Source organism: Scyliorhinus canicula, chromosome 2, assembly GCF_902713615.1.
Source record: "Scyliorhinus canicula chromosome 2, sScyCan1.1, whole genome shotgun sequence".
Taxonomy (NCBI): Eukaryota; Metazoa; Chordata; class Chondrichthyes; order Carcharhiniformes; family Scyliorhinidae; genus Scyliorhinus; species Scyliorhinus canicula.
The window spans coordinates 149,755,201-149,770,872 of NC_052147.1; the positions used below are offsets into that span (position 1 = coordinate 149,755,201).

Here is a 15,672-nt window from a genome sequence, read left to right on the forward strand (position 1 = left end):
GTGCGACCATGCTGTCCATCCGTTGATGCACATCGCACTGTTGGTGGGAGACTGCTCAATCACAACTGCGCCACTGAACCCACTCCCAGCCACCATGAACAAACAAGGATTTACGCACTTCATCTCTGCTCTTTTGTCCAGAGACACTTCTTGTACACAGCACAAACCATTTGAACCAAGAAAAGATGAAAATGAAATGTTCAGTTGGATAAAAGATGAGCAGAGCAGGAGCGTGTGAAAATGTAGCTGCTCCTGTGCTCACATCACTTGCCCATTCATCCATGGTTTTGGCCCCTCCCACCCCCAGAAAATTTAAATGGTGCTGCTGCCCCCTAATATTTGTAACCACTCCAACTGTTCAAGAATTCTGCATGCATGCAACGTGGAACTCTGTGTGTCTATCACTTCCTGTGTATGATGTTGGGGGCTTCAGTCATTTTAAGCTCTGGAATCTCTGCCTAAACCGTTCTCTTTTGATTTGGATTAATTGTCACGTGTACCGGGGTACAGTGAAAGGTATTGTTCTACATACTGTCCAGACAGATCGTTTCATTCATGAAAAACATAGCATATACGATAAAGACACAGTGTAAATACAGAGACACCGACATCGGGTGAAGCATACTGAGTGTAGTGCTACTCAGTAGAGAAGATGCGTGGAGAGCCCAGTTCAGTCCATAAGATCATTATTCGGGAGTCTAATTACAGCAGGGAAGAAGTTGTTTTTAAATCTGTTTGTGCGTGTTATCAGACTTTTGTATCTCCTGCCTGATGTTAAGAGTTTGGAAGAGAGAATAACCTGGGTGGGAGGGGTCTTTGATTATGCTGCCCGCTTTCCCAAGGTAGAGGGGGTGTAGACAGAGTCGATGGATGGGAGGTGGGTTCACATGATGGACTGGGCTGTATTCACAACTCTCTGTAGTTTATTATGATCTTGTGCCGAGCAGTTGCCATATCAGGCTGTGAAGCAGCCAGATAGGATACTTTCTATGGTGCATCTGAAAAGTTGAGTTGGTAAGAGTCAATGTGGACATGCCAAATTTCCTTAGTTTCCAGAGGATGTATAGGTGATGTGCTTTCTTGGTTGTAGCATCGACGTGGGTGAACCAAGACAGATTGTTGGTGATGTGTACACCTAGGAATTTGAAGCTGTCAACCATCTCCACCTTGGCCCCGTCGATGCAGACGGGGGGGGGGGGGGGGGGACGACGACACTTTACTTCCTGAAATCAATGACCAGCTCCTTAGTTTTGCTGACATTGATGGAGAGATTGTTGTTGTTACACCATGCCACTCTATCTCCCTCCTGTACTCTGACTCATCGTTGTTTGAGATCCAACCCACTACGAGCGTGTCATCAGCAAACTTGCAAATAGAATTGGAGACTAATTTTGCCACAGTCATGTGTGTATAGGAAGTATAGTCGGGGTCTAAGTGCGCAGTCTTGCGGGCCCATCGTATTGAGGACTATTGTGGAGGAGGTGTTGTTGTTGTTTATCCTTACAGATTGTGGTCTATGGGTCAGGAAGTTGAGGATCCAGTTGCAGAGGGAGGAGCCAATCTTCCTTGAAGACCCTCCTGAAAGCCAGTCTCCTTTCACCTGTCCAGATGCGTCCTTTGACTTTGTGTTGATTTTTGTCTCTTCACACGCCTGCAAAATGGCTGAGATGTTTCCTACATGATAGGTTTCAAAGAAATGCAAGTTATTGTGTATTGGTCCTCAGTGTCTGCATTTGAGCAAATTAATCAGTTGGATTAGCTTCAGTCAGATACTGTTCACAAGGTGGGGGGGGGGGGGGGGGGGGGGGGAGGGGAGGGGGGTGATTGCTGTGTAGTACATTGTAAATTCAAATTAATGATTACAGATTGTGGTTCTCTGAATTGCGCAGTGTTGGTCAAAAATAATAAATAACAGACAATTGTTCTCGTGCTTTGGAGGACATTAGGTGTTAATAGAATTTGCAACATTACTGGCATTTAAAAATCTTTCACTGCCCCACGCACAATTAAGATTTATGTTAGGGCAGTATAACCAGATTCTTATATTTATGTTCTGTTTTAATGAATCTCCACAGCAATAAATATGCTTTTAGGTTATTAAAGCCCAGTGAATAGTGAGTTGGATGCAATAAGAAGTGAGATCCCATGGATTTATCTTGTTTCAGCGGCAGTGGTAAATTATTTTGGGTCTTTGTGGGCTACCAGCAGATTAATTGATTGGTTCAATATCCTATGGAAAATGACATTGGGCAGTAATATAAATGTGTATGTGTGTTTGGGAGTGAGATGGTGTGGGTTGAGGTTACGCCAAGAAGGCAGTTTAGGTTGTTCTCCTGAAATGAAATCAAGAACCTCAAAGTTAAAGCACCTGAAGTGAATTAATTTTTTTTAAGGAGATAGAAGATGTTGCTCCAGTGCCAATCAGAAATGTAATATAGTAATGAGCAAGTCCGCAGAACGCCATCTCGCTGTAGTGTGGTAAAACAATGACCTGGCACTTGCATAAATTATCAGCCCTCTGCTACTTCTGACCTGCTGAATGAACCCTGTGGCTCAGCTGTTTTCCTCGATTCACACTGTGGTGTCTCAGCTAAACTGGAGTAGGAGCTGCATTAGACTGCTTTGTCACATCTTAATAGACTATGAGAAAGCTGCCAGAGCCGAGTGACGACAGCTGCTTGCCAAGTGTACCAGATGTGCCTGGGGGCTGAGATGAATTTTGGGTTGTGGGTGGGATTTGCAAGAGCTCTGGGTGATGGTCTGATTGCAGAGGATGTTAGTGCTTTGTGTTTAGAAAACCGTTGCGTGGCACATTTCAGCCTCTCCGCTCTTAAAAGAGGAAACAAAGAGACTCCACTCTATACTGTCTGACTCGGATGGAAAGGGATTGATTGCCCGAAGCTGCACGTTCAACTCTCTTTGACTGCCTCTGACACTATCATTGCCTCAATACTGCATCTTGCTGTGCTGTACACCTTGCCCTTGATGCTTTATTTTAAACCTGGAGAGCATTCCGATCCCTCTTTTATATGACTGTGACTCCTTCAACGGCAATTTAATCTGCAAGGGAAGACTTGGAAATTAAATTCAGTTCTGCAATTAGCTTAAAAAGAACTATCGATTGTATGGATTGGAGCTTGGCGATTTTGTGCGATGCACACTGTATTTTCAATGACATTGTAAGGTATGAGAAATTGCCTCTAGTGTCCAGCAATAGTGATGATGTATATTTGAAAAGGGTAGTTTGCCTCTGGCTTCTATTTCACCATCAATAGAATGGTGCAAGGTTACACTTGATGTGCATCAATTTGGTACAGATTTCTTTGCAAATTTTTGGCACAATTGTCATGTTTCTAGCAATTGTAGTGAATAGTCTAAAATGTTTAATTAATTTAGTTTCAGTTACTGAGTTGACTGCAAATCTGCTCCAACGTTGAGATGTTTTTTAAACGGGCTGTGATTTTTTGCTGAGATTACCCAGTTTTGTGGTCACTTGATTGGATTTTAGTGATCTTTTTATGTTACACCAAGTGTTTCCTCTCCAATGACAATGAAACAGCTTGAGATTTGTTAAATGTACCTTGTAATATTCCTACTCTTGCTTGCTTTTGTTTCCTTTGGCTGTCGGCTTGTTTTTGCTTGAGTCTGTCCGTCTCTCTGCCCCCTCCCCCTCTCCCCCGAGTTGAATCATCTGCTCTTAGTTCCCTGCTGGCTATCGTCGACACAGTGGTTAGCACTGCTGCCTCACATCGCCAGGGACCGGGGCTTGGTTCCAGAGTGGAGTTTGCGCTTTCTCCCCGTGTCTGCGTGAGTTTCCTCCGGGAGCAGCTCCGGTTTCCTCCCACAGTCCAAAGATGTGCAGGTTGGGTAGATCGGCCATGCTAAATTGCCCCTTAGTGTCCAAGGGTTGGATGGGGTGATTGGGTTAGGGTGAGAGGAGTGGGCCTAGGTATAATACTCTTTTGGAGGGTCGGTGCTGACTAGATGGGCCGAATGACCTCTTTCTGCACAATAGGGATTCTATGATTCATTGCTCCACTACACCACAAGCTTTGAAGCCAGTCTGGTTTTTTTGTGGCCCTTTTTTTTTTTGCCCCTTTTTTTGTTTCTTCTGATTGATTCAAAAACATGAATTAATAACTTTGAGGATAGCCTTTTGGCTCTGATGCTGGTGGGAGATTTATTAAACCAAATTAAAAACCAGAAATACTCTTGAGAGAGAGTAAAGGTAGGTTATGTGTCAATTGATGCCACAGCTGGAGATCTGACCCTCTGAATGATGAGTCGGTTGCTATGCCTCAACGTTTACTGAATTGTCCTCAAGCTGTCAGATGCTTCCTTTCCAATTTATTGCCTGAATGCATGGAAATCTCATTGAAATTTGGGTGGTAAAATGCTGCACTCTTTAGGGGTCAATATGACAGCAGATAGCAATTTGCTTGTATACAAGGCCATTAACACAGTAGACAGCCCCAAACTACATCATGGAAACCGTATCAAATAAAATTTCACGCAATACAACATGAGGTATTCAGGCAGGTGACCAAAAGTTTGGTCAGAGTAGGATTTAAGGAGCATCTTAAGGACGGAAATGCGGGTTTAAGGAGGGATTTCAGAGCTTAGGGCCATGGCAGCTGAAGATCTATCTGTATTCAGTGATGGATGTGCTGATTAAGAACAAATCCAATTGCAGGTGAAGCAGTCAGATGCTGTAATTTCTGTATAATTGTCAGGAGCCCCTTCAGACTGAAGGGGTGGCATGGTGGAACAGTGGTTATCACTGCTGCCTCACAGCGCCAGAGACAGGGTTTGATTCGGACTTCGGTTGAATGTCTGTGTGGAGTTTGCACATTCTTCCCATGTCTGGGTGCTCAGGTTTCCTCCCACAGTCATAAGATGTTAACTGGATTGGCCGTGTTAAATTGTCCCTAGGTGGGGTAACAGGGATACAGTGCGGAATTGGATGTAGGTATGGTGCTCTTTCAGAGGGTCGGTGCAAACTCGATGGGCCAAATAGCCTCCTCCTGCATTGTAGGGGTTCTAAGGAATTCTATGAACACAACCCTTTTTAAAAAGTTTTTTTTCCAATTAAGGGGCAATTTAGTGTGCCCAATCCACCTAACCTGCACATCTTTGGGTTGTGGGGGTGAGACCAACGCAGACACGGGCAGAATATGCAAACTCCACATGGGCAGTGACCCGGGGCCGTGATCGAACCCGGAACCTCGATGCCGTGAGGCAGCAGCGCTAACCACTGAGCCGCCGTGTTGCTCTATGAACCCAACCCTGACCAAGCTTTATGTTAACACTCCTAATAGCTCTGCAGCATTCCATTTTGCTCCTCTCTCTTCTTTGGGTGTTTTCCCATGTTGGAAGATGCTATTTAAATACATGTTGAAGAGAAGGAAATAATTTCATTTATAATAATGTGTGGGATTTGTAAATGATTAGGTAGTGGTGGGCGAGTAATTTGATGTACCCTGAAAGACGTTTTTGTGTGTGTAGTAAAATTGTATTTGCATTGGAAACGAGTGTTCCATTGTTTGACATTCCATGTGGTGAGCTGGTAACTTAAAAGTACAAAGTTGTCTTGGTGCTTGATCCTTCTCTTTTGCATGTTAATATTAGTAACACTTGTGAACTATGGGCATCTATTCTGTTTGGCTGAGAAAGAAGCAAATATTTTATCATTTTACATACATTTTACATATTTACCTGTTGCGTATCTGCTAACATTGACATCATTGATGCATATTTTTGCATGCTCCTCTGATGTACTGGGAGCCCAACAATACAAAATAAAAATGCTTTCATAAGTCAACCCCTGTAATGGCAGGTTAGGGCTGTCAGTGGCAGATCTGATTTCCTGGATTGCTGGCTTGACTTACCATCCAACTCCACTGTTCAACTGGGTTATTATTGAGTAATAAAAACTTTCATAGGAGGGATTGCACAAGTACTCAGCATCTTATGTTTGGGTGTGGAATGTATGAACTATGTCAAAACAAAGACTGTTCATTCAGCATTGCACCTCAGAAGTGATTAGTATACTACTCATCGCTGTTGATGCATGTTAGACCAGAAGAGATGGTCCTGACAAATATTTCTCTGAATACCAGAGATATATTGTCATTACTGTCAGAAGTAGGGTGGCACGATGGCGCAGTGGTTAGCACTGCTGCCTCACAGTGCTGAGGACCCAGGTTTGATCCCGGCCCCGGGTGGAGTTTGCACATTCTCACTGTGTCTGCATGAGTCTCGACCAAAGATGTGCAGGGTAGGTGGATTGGCCATGCTAAATTGTGCCTTAATTGGAAAAAAATTATAATTGGGTACTCTAAATTATAAAAATAAATAAATTACAATCAGAAGTAATCCACTGGGGCGGCACGGTGGTGCAGTGGTTAGCACTGCTGCCTAAAAGCTCCAAGGTCCCAGGTTCAATCCCGGCCCTGGGTCACTGTCCGTGTGGAGTTTGCACATTCTCCCCGTGTCTGCGTAGGTTTCACCCCCACAACCTAAAGATGTGCATGATAGGACGATTGGCCACGCTAAATTGCCCCTTAATTTGAAAAAGAAATAATTGGGTACTATAAATTTTTTTTTCAAAAGAAGTAATGCACTAAATTGTGGTGCATGTAATGAAGAAACATTGTGAAAGTTGAGTATGACTGAAAAAAGAGACACGCTGTCAAAGCATTTTGTCTTGCACTCATCAGTAAAACATATCAACAGTGAAGGGAACAACAATTTATACTGCATGAAGAGAGAGTGTTGATTGGTTGGTAGAGACATTAGGGAAACATATCAAGCACACTAAAATACTCTGGATTGTTTACTGCGTGAAAGGCGTAAAGCATTAGCAAACTACTCTTTTTAAAAAAATAATTTTTATTGGAATTTTTTTACAGAAAATATAAAACATAACGACAAACAATGAAATGCAACAGAATAACCCATAATAACTGTAACACCCCCCAGACCGTATCGACGCATGTATCACATCCCCCCACCCCCCCCCCCCACCCCAATGAACAACAAGAGAACTTGAAAAGAAATTAAAATTAAATATCCCCCCCCCCCCCGGATTGCTGCTACTGTCCCTGTACCCTATCGTTGAGCCGGAGAGTCGAGGAAAGGTTGCCACCGCCTAACGAACCCTTGTACCGACCCTCTCAGGGCGAATTTGACCTTCACTAGCTTAATGAAACCCGCCATGTCATTGATCCAGGTCTCCACGCTTGGGGGCCTCGCATCCTTCCATTGTAGCAAGATCCTTCGCCGGGCTACTAGGGACGCAAAGGCCAGCACACCGGCCTCTTTCGCTTCCTGCACTCCCGGCTCCACCCCAACCCCAAAAATCGCGAGTCCCCATCCTGGCTTGACCCTGGATCCCACCACCCTTGACACCGTCCTCGCCACCCCCTTCCAGAACTCCTCCAGTGCCGGGCATGCTCAGAACATATGGGCATGATTTGCTGGACTCCCCGAGCACCTGACACACCTGTCTTCACCCCCAAAGAACCTACTCATCCTCGTCCCAGTAATGTGGGCCCGGTGCAGCACCTTGAATTGGATGAGGCTAAGCCGCGCACACGAGGAGGAAGAATGAACTCTCTCCAGGGCATCAGCCCATGTCTCGTCTTCGATCTGTTCCCCAGTTCTTCCTCCCACTTAGCTTTCAGCTCCTCTACTGACGCCTCCTCCACCTCCTGCATAACCTTGTAGATATCAGATATCTTCCCCTCTCCGACCCAGACCCCCGAAAGCACCCTGTCACTCGCCCCCCCTCGCGGGAAGCGAAGGGAATCCCTCCACCTGCCGTCTAGCAAATGCCTTAACCTGCAGATACCTGAACATGTTTCCCGGGGGGAGCCCAAATATCTCCTCCAACTCCCCCAGGCTCGCAAACCTCCCATCAATAAACAGGTCCCTCAGCTGTCTGATGCCCGCTCTATGCCAACCCTGAAACCCCCCATCAATGTTCCCCGGGACGAACCTATGGTTCCCCCTTAACGGAGCCTCCATCGAGCCCCCCACTTCTCCCCCATGTCGCCTCCACTGCCCCCAAATCTTGAGGGTAGCCGCCACCACCGGACTCGTGGTATACCTCGTAGGAGGGAGCGGCCACGGCGCCGTTACCAGGGCTTGTATCTCCACAGGACGCCCTCTCCATCCGTTTCCATGCTGCCCCCTCCCCCTCCATTACCCACTTGCGCACCATCGACACATTGGCCGCCCAATAGTACCCCGAGAGATTGGGTAACGCCAGCCCCCCACCCCACTCCAAGAAGACCCCCTTCACCCTCGGGGTCCCATGCGCCCAAACAAAGCTCATGATGCTGCTAGTCACCCTTCTAAAAAAGGCCCTAGGGATAAAGATGGGCAAACACTGAAAAAGGAACAAGAACCTTGGGAGAACCGTCATTTTGACGGACTGCACTCTACCCGCCAACGATAGAGGCACCATGTCCCACCTTTTAAATTCCTCCTCCATCTGCTCCACCAGCCTGGTAAAATTAAGCTTATGGAGAGTCCCCCAACTCCTGGCCACCTGCACCCCCAGGTATCTGAAACTCTTCACTGCCCTCTTAAATGCGAGTCTCCCAATTCCCTCCTCCTGATCACCCGGGTGTACTACAAATACCTCGCTCTTGCCTAAATTTAACTTATAGCCCGAGAATCCCCCAAATTCCGCTAACGGCTCCATCACCCCCGGCATTCCCCCTTCTGGATCCGCCACATACAACAGCAGGTCGTCCGCATACAGCGATGCACGATGTTCCTCCCCACTCCGCACCAGACCCCTCCATCTCCCTGACTCCCTCAACGCCATAGCCAAAGGTTCAATCGTCAGTGCAAAGAGCAAGGGGGACAGGGGGCCCCCCTGCCTGGTCCCACGGTAGAGCCTAAAGTACTCTGATCTCCTTCCATTGGTAACTACACTTGCCATCGGAGCCGCGTAGAGCAGCCTCACTCATTTGCTGAATCCCTCCCTGAATACGAACCGCTCCAGCACCTCCCACAGGTACCCCCACTCAACTCTATCAAACGCTTTCTCCGCATCCAGCGCCACCACTATCTCCGCCTCCCCCTCCACTGCCGGCATCATAATAACATTTAGCAGTCTCCGCACATTCGTGTTGAGCTGCCTTCCCTTGACAAATCCTGTCTGATCCTCGTGTATCACCCCTGGCACACAGTCCTCTATCCTGGTGGCCAGGATCTTCGCCAGCAACTTAGTGTCAACATTGAGGAGCGAGATAGGCCTGTATGATCAGCAAACTACTCTTAATTTACATCCATTGATTGGATTGGATTTGGGTTTATTGTCACCTGTGCAGCAAAAAGTATTGTTCTGCGTATAATCCAAGCAGATTGTTCCATACATGAAAAGACAGGATATACGATAGTTACGCAATATAAATACACAGATACAGACATCGGGTGAAGCATATGGAGTGTCGTACTGCTCAGTAGAGACGATGTGTGGAGAGATCAATTCAGCCCAGAAGAGGGTCATTCAGGAGTCTGGTAACAATGGGGAAGAAGCTGTTTTTGAATCTTTTAGTGCGTGTTCTCAGACTGCCCGATGGAACAGGTTGGAAGAGAGAATAACCCAGGCAGGAGGAGTCTTTGATCATGTTGCTTGCTTTCCCAAGGCAGCGGGAGGTGTAGACAGAGTTTTTAAAAAAATGTTTTTATTAAAGCTTTTTCAAACAGAATTTTTACATAACTAATAACAGAATTTAACAAAACTAGGTGGCTGTTGTCATTATACAAAAAGAAAATATACATTAAATAGACAGTTCCTCCTCCTGAACCCCCCCCCCACTTGCTGCTGCTGCTGCTGACATTTTACTGCTCCCTGACAAAGTCAAGGAAATGTTGCCACCGCCGGGAGAACCCCAGCAAGGTCCCTCTCAAGACAAACTTTATTCGCTCCATGCTGAGGAGCCCAGCCATGTCACTAAACCAGGTCTCCACACTCGGGGATTTCGAGTCTCTCCGCATTAACAAGATCCATCTCCGGGCTACCAGGAAGGCAAAGGCCAACACCTTTCGCTTCCTGCACTCCCGGATCTTCTGACACCCCAAAGATCGTTATTGTTGGACTCGGCTTCACCCGCGTGTCCAAGATCTTGGACATAGCCCTCGCAAAGCCCTGCCAGATTCTTTAAGCGCAGGGCATGCCCAGAACATATGGACATGGTTCGTCGGGCTCCCTGAACACCTCGCACAGCTGTTCTCCACCCCAAAGAACTTGCTCATTCTCGCCGTCGTCATGTGAGCCCGGTGTACCACCTTAAACTGAATTAAGCTGAGCCTGGCACATGATGAGGAGGAATTTACCCTGCCCAGGGTATCAGCCCACAGGCCCTCATCTAGCTCCTCACCTAGCTCCTCCTCCCACTTGCCCTTCAGTTCCTCCACTGAGGCTTCCTCCACCTTCTGCAGCTCTTGGTAGATGTCCGACACCTTCCCCTCTCCTTCCCAGATGCCGGACACCACCCTGTCCTGTATCCTTCGAGGGGGTAGCAACGGAAATGTCCCGACCGGTTTTTTGAGAAAGTCACGGACTTGGAGATATCTGAAGGCATTTCCTGGGAGGAGGCTGAACTTCTTCTTCAGCACCTTCAGTCTGGGGAAAGTCCCATCTATAAACAGGTCTCCCATCCTTCGAATGCCTGCTCTGTGTCAGCCTTGAAACCCCCCGTCTATCCTGCCCGGATCAAATCTATGGTTGTTGCGTATCGGGGTCCAAACTGAGGCCCCCTCCTCCTTCCTGTATCTTCTCCACTGACCCCAGACCCTCAGTGCCGCCGTCATCACCGGGCTTGTGGTGTATCGTGCCGGCGAGAACGGCAGCGGTGCCATTACTAGTGTCCCTAGGCTGGTGCCTTTGCATGATGCCGCCTCTAGCTGCCCCCACGCCGACCTCTCCTCCGTTACCCATTTCCTAATCATGGCTACATTAGTCGCCCAACAGGAGCGACAGAACCCCCACCCGACTACGCTCCAAAAACAGCCTTTTAACTCGCGGGGTCTTGTTTGCCCACACAAATCCTGTAATAATCCTGTTCACTCGCTTGAAGAAAGATTTGGGGATGAAGATGGGAAGGCACTGAAAAGCGAACAGGAATCTGGGGAGAACTGTCATCTTCATAGTCTGCACCCTTCCCGCCAGGGAAAGTGGGAGCATGTCCCACCTTTTAAAGTCTCCCTGCATCTGTCCCACAAGCCGCGATAGATTGAGCCTGTGTAAGGCATCCCGGTTCCTAGCCACCTGTGTACCTAGGTACCGGAAATGTGTCTCCACCATCTTGAGCGGTTGCTCCCCCAGTCTCTCCTCCTGACTCCCAGCGTCGATTACAAATAGCTCAATTCCCCATGTTTAACTTGTATCCCGAGAAGCTCCCAAAGTCCCTTAGGATCAGCACTACCTCCCCCATTCCCTCTATCAGCTCCGAAATATACAATAGCAGGTCGTCTGCGTAGAGGGAAACCCGGTGCTCACCCCCGGATAGGGGGAACCCCTGCCTCGTCCCTCGATGCAGTCTAAAATACTCCGACCTCAGCCGGTTCGTTGATACACTTGCTACGGGGGCCTGATACAGTAACTTGACCCACCCTATGAATCCCTCACCAAATCCAAACCTACCTAACACTTCCCACAGGTACTCCCATTCCACCCTGTCAAAGGCTTTCTCTGCATCCATTGCAGCCACTACTTCTGCGTCCCCTCCTTCTGAGGGCATCATAATGATATTCAGGAGCCTCCTCACTTTTGTGTTCAATTGTCTGCCCTTGACGAAACCCGTCAGGTCCTCCTCAATCACTCCCGGGACGCAGTTCTCTATTCTGGAAGCCAAAATTTTTGCCAGCAGTTTGGCATCCACATTCAGGAGTGATATCGGCCTGTGGGACCCACAGTGAAGCGGTTCCTCCTCCCTCTTCAAAATGAGCGAGATCAATGCCTGCGACATCGTCGGGGGGAGGGTTCCTCTCTCCTTTGCCTCGTTTAAGGTTCTTAGCAGGAGTGGGCTCAGCAGCTCCGAGAATTTCTTATAGAATTCTACAGGGAAGCCGTCTGGTCCCGGGGCCTTGCCCGACTGCAAACTTTCTAGGCCCTTAACTATCTCCTCCAACTCAATTGGGGCCCCCAGTCCCTCCACCAGATCTTCGTCCACCCGTGGGAATCTCAATTGATCCATAAATTGCTTCATCCCTTCCCCTCCCATCGGGGGCTCTGACTCGTACAGTTTATAATAAAACTCCTTGAAGACTTCATTGATCTTCTCTGGGCCCAAGACTGTATTGCCTTCCTTAACCCTCACTCCCTCGATCTCCCTGGCCGCCTCTTTCCTGCGAAGTTGGTGTGCCAGCATCCTACTTGCTTTCTCCCCATACTTGTAGACTGCCCCTTTCATCTTCCTCAGCTGTGCCTCTGCCTTCCCAGTGGTCAGCAAATCGAACTCCGCCTGCAGTCTCCGGTGCTCCTTTAGCAGCCCCTCCTCGGGGTCTCCCCATACTTCCTGTCTACTCTAAGTATCTCTCCCACCAGCCTCTCCCTCTCTGCCCTCTCCCTCTTCTCTCTGTGGGACCTAATAGAAATTAACTCCATTCTAATAACTGCCTTCATAGCCTCCCAGACCGTTGTTGCTGTTACCTCCCCTGTTTCATTTGTTGTCACATAGTTCTGGATGCTCCTCCTTATCCGCCCACACACCACCTCATCCGCTAGCAGTCCCACATCCAGTCTCCAGAGAGGGCGCTGCCCTCGCTCTGCCCCCAGTCGTAAGTCCACGCAGCGCGGGGCATGGTCCGAGACCGAAATGGCTGAATACTTGACCCCCTCCACCCTCAGGATTAGCGCCCTGCTCAACGCAAAGACGTTTGGGGTATAGACGTTCACTAACACCACCCGGACCTCCTGCACCTTGGCACTCACCATTATGTACCTGCCTCCCCTTGTCTGCCACAATACTCCCTGCTTTGAATTGCCACCCCTCTGGTCTTAGAGTCTAGCCCCGAATGGAACACCTGGCCCACCCATCCCCTCCTTATCCCCAACCCGACTCTCCATCCGTCCCCGACAGTTGACTCCCCGTCAGTCAGCAAAGCAGTGCCCCATCCCCCCCAGTCCCAACCTGTGCCAGGCACCCGCTTAGCACCGATTTCCCCCCCCCCCCCCCATTATGCTTACGTAAGTCAGCTGACCCATGCTGACCCCGGCCGCTCCCGCCTCTATCTCCAATCTTACTATTGTCTCCTCCTTCGGTCCCTCAACCCCCCCTCCCCCACAGGGTAAGAGGGCAAGAGTCATCCAGATTATTCCCGTGCAACGAAAAACACAACCCTGGCGTTACCCCGCGTCCTGAGAGAAACACAGAATAATAATAAAAATGGGAAAAACCCCAGAAAAAGAAAAGCAAACAACTTAAATTCTACTGCGAATCTTACATCAGGCCAACAACCGATTACACATCCCAGCCATGAGTGTTTCACCCACGTGCAGCTGCCTCTTAGTTCGAGTCCAGCTTTTCATGCTTAATAAATGTCCACGCCTCGTCCGGTGTATCAATGTAATGGTGCCTGTCCTGGTACATTACCCAAAGCCTCACCGGATGCAGGAGCCCGAACTTCACCCCTTTGCTGTGGAGGACCGCCTTAGCCCGGTTGAATCCCGCACGCCTCTTAGCCAGTTCAGCTCCCAGGTCCTGGTATATGTGAATCTCGCCGTTCTCCCATTTACTGCTCTGCTCCTTCTTTGCCCAACGCAAGACATTCTACCTGTCTGTGAAGCGATGGAACCTTATCACCATCGCCCTCGGTAGTTCATTCGCCCTAGGCTTCCTCGCGAGGACTCTATCCCAGTTCCAAGGGCCGCAGGAATGCCCCCACCCCCATCACGTCCCCAGCATTGTAGTCACATACGTGCTCGTGTCTGCCCCCTCCGCACCTTCAGGGAGGCCCAGAATCCACAGTTGTGACTCCCGGACCTATACTCAAAGTCATCCAGTCTCTCCTGCCATCTCTTGTGTAGGGCCTCGTGCGCCTCGATTCTGACCGCCAGGCCCAGGATCTCATCCTCATTATCAGATACCTTCCTCTCCACCTCTTTAATCGCCTTCTCCTGGACCTTCTGAGCCTCCACCATCTTTTCCATGGAGGCCTTCAAAGGAGCCAGCATCTCCGTCTTTAGCTCTGCGAAGCAGCTTCTCAAAAACTCTTGCTGCTCTCTCGACCACTGGGCCCAGGCTGCTTGGTCCGCGCCGGCCACCATTTTGTCCTCCCGGACCCGCTCTGCTCACTTCCCCGCAATCGCTCTTTTAACGGCCCCGCTCCTGGTTCCCTCCATGCAGCAGTGGCAGGAACCTCTCCAGCGCCCTTTGCCACACCGCGAATCACCGCCAAAGTGCAGTTGCCGCTGCGTTTGAAGGCCCGAAACTCCGACCCCGGCGGGAGCTGCCGTTTGCGCAACCTATTTGGACATGGCCGCTACCGGAAGTCGATGTAGACGGAGTCAATGGATGAGAGGCGGTTTCAGATGATGGACTGGGCTGTGTTCACGACTCTGTAGTTTCTTACAGTCTTTGGCCGAGCAGTTGCCAGTGTGCAGCCAGTAGGAGGCAGCAGTGCTGACCACTGTGCCAACATGCTGCTCGAATTTCCTTAGTTTCCTGAGGAAGAATAGGCGCTGTTGTGTTTTCGTGGTCGTAGCATTGACGTGGGTGGACCAGGGCAGTTGTTGGTGATGTGCACACCTAGGAATTTGAAGCTGTCAACCATCTCCAGCTCGGCACCGTTGATGCAGACAGGGGTGTGTACTATACTTTGCTTCCTGAGTTCCTTTGTTTTGCTGACTTTGAGGGAGAGATTGTAAACCATGCCACTAGGTTTTCTATCTCCCTCCTGTACCTGACTTATCGGTGTTCGAGATCCGCTCAACTACGGTCATGTCAACAGCAAACTTGCAGATGGAGTGGAGCTAAATTTTGCCACACAGTTGTGTGTGTGTGTGTGTGTGTGTGTGTGTGTGTGTGTGTGTGTGTGTGCGCGCGCGCATGTATGAGGAGTATAGTAGGGTGCTATGTATGCAGTCGTGCGGGGCCCCGGTATAGAGGAATATTGTGGAGGAAGTGTTGTTGTTTATCCTTACTGATTGTGGTCAATGGGTCAGAAAGTCGAGGATCCATTTGCAGAGGGAGTAGCCAAGTCCTAGGTTTTGGAGCTTTGATATGAGCTTGGCTGGGATTATGCTGTTGAAGGTGGAGCTGTAGTCAATGAGTCTGACATAGGAGCATTGAAGGGAGAAATTATGAAATAAATATATTTCCATCCAATATAGATAAAAAAGATGACGGTGAGAATATCGATAAAAAATATGATGGTGAGAGCAGCGAGGTGTAACAGGTTACCTTGGTGGTTTCCTTTGTTGCTTCACTTTAAATTTAATACTCAGATTCACTGCAAAACTAGTAAGGTCAGTATCTAGAAAGCTGGACTATTGTTTTGTTCTGACTTTATCCAAAATCCAAAGTCTTCCAAAACAAAACTGTATGTTCTGACAATGGTACACATAAAATCATTAAACATAAAGTACTGAGTTAATTGTTCCGTTAATTTTCTTTACTTGCAACTGTGTGTTTTTGATACCATTGCCCCCAT

At 48.5% G+C, this 15,672-nt stretch overlaps 1 protein-coding gene across 3 annotated transcripts in view; it reads left to right on the forward strand.

Moving 5' to 3' along the window:
* LOC119959312 (disco-interacting protein 2 homolog A-like) overlaps nt 1-15,672 on the forward strand; it is a 304,446-nt gene that overhangs the window by 81,289 nt on the left and 207,485 nt on the right. Inside the window, exon 1 of one of the 3 annotated variants that reach the window (XM_038787638.1) lies at nt 2,846-3,184. The exons of the other annotated variants lie outside the window; for them this stretch is intronic. The gene's annotated coding sequence lies outside the window, so the exon portion shown is untranslated. Of the gene's footprint in view, nt 1-2,845; nt 3,185-15,672 lie in introns of those variants that run through there. 3 annotated transcript variants of the gene reach the window in all.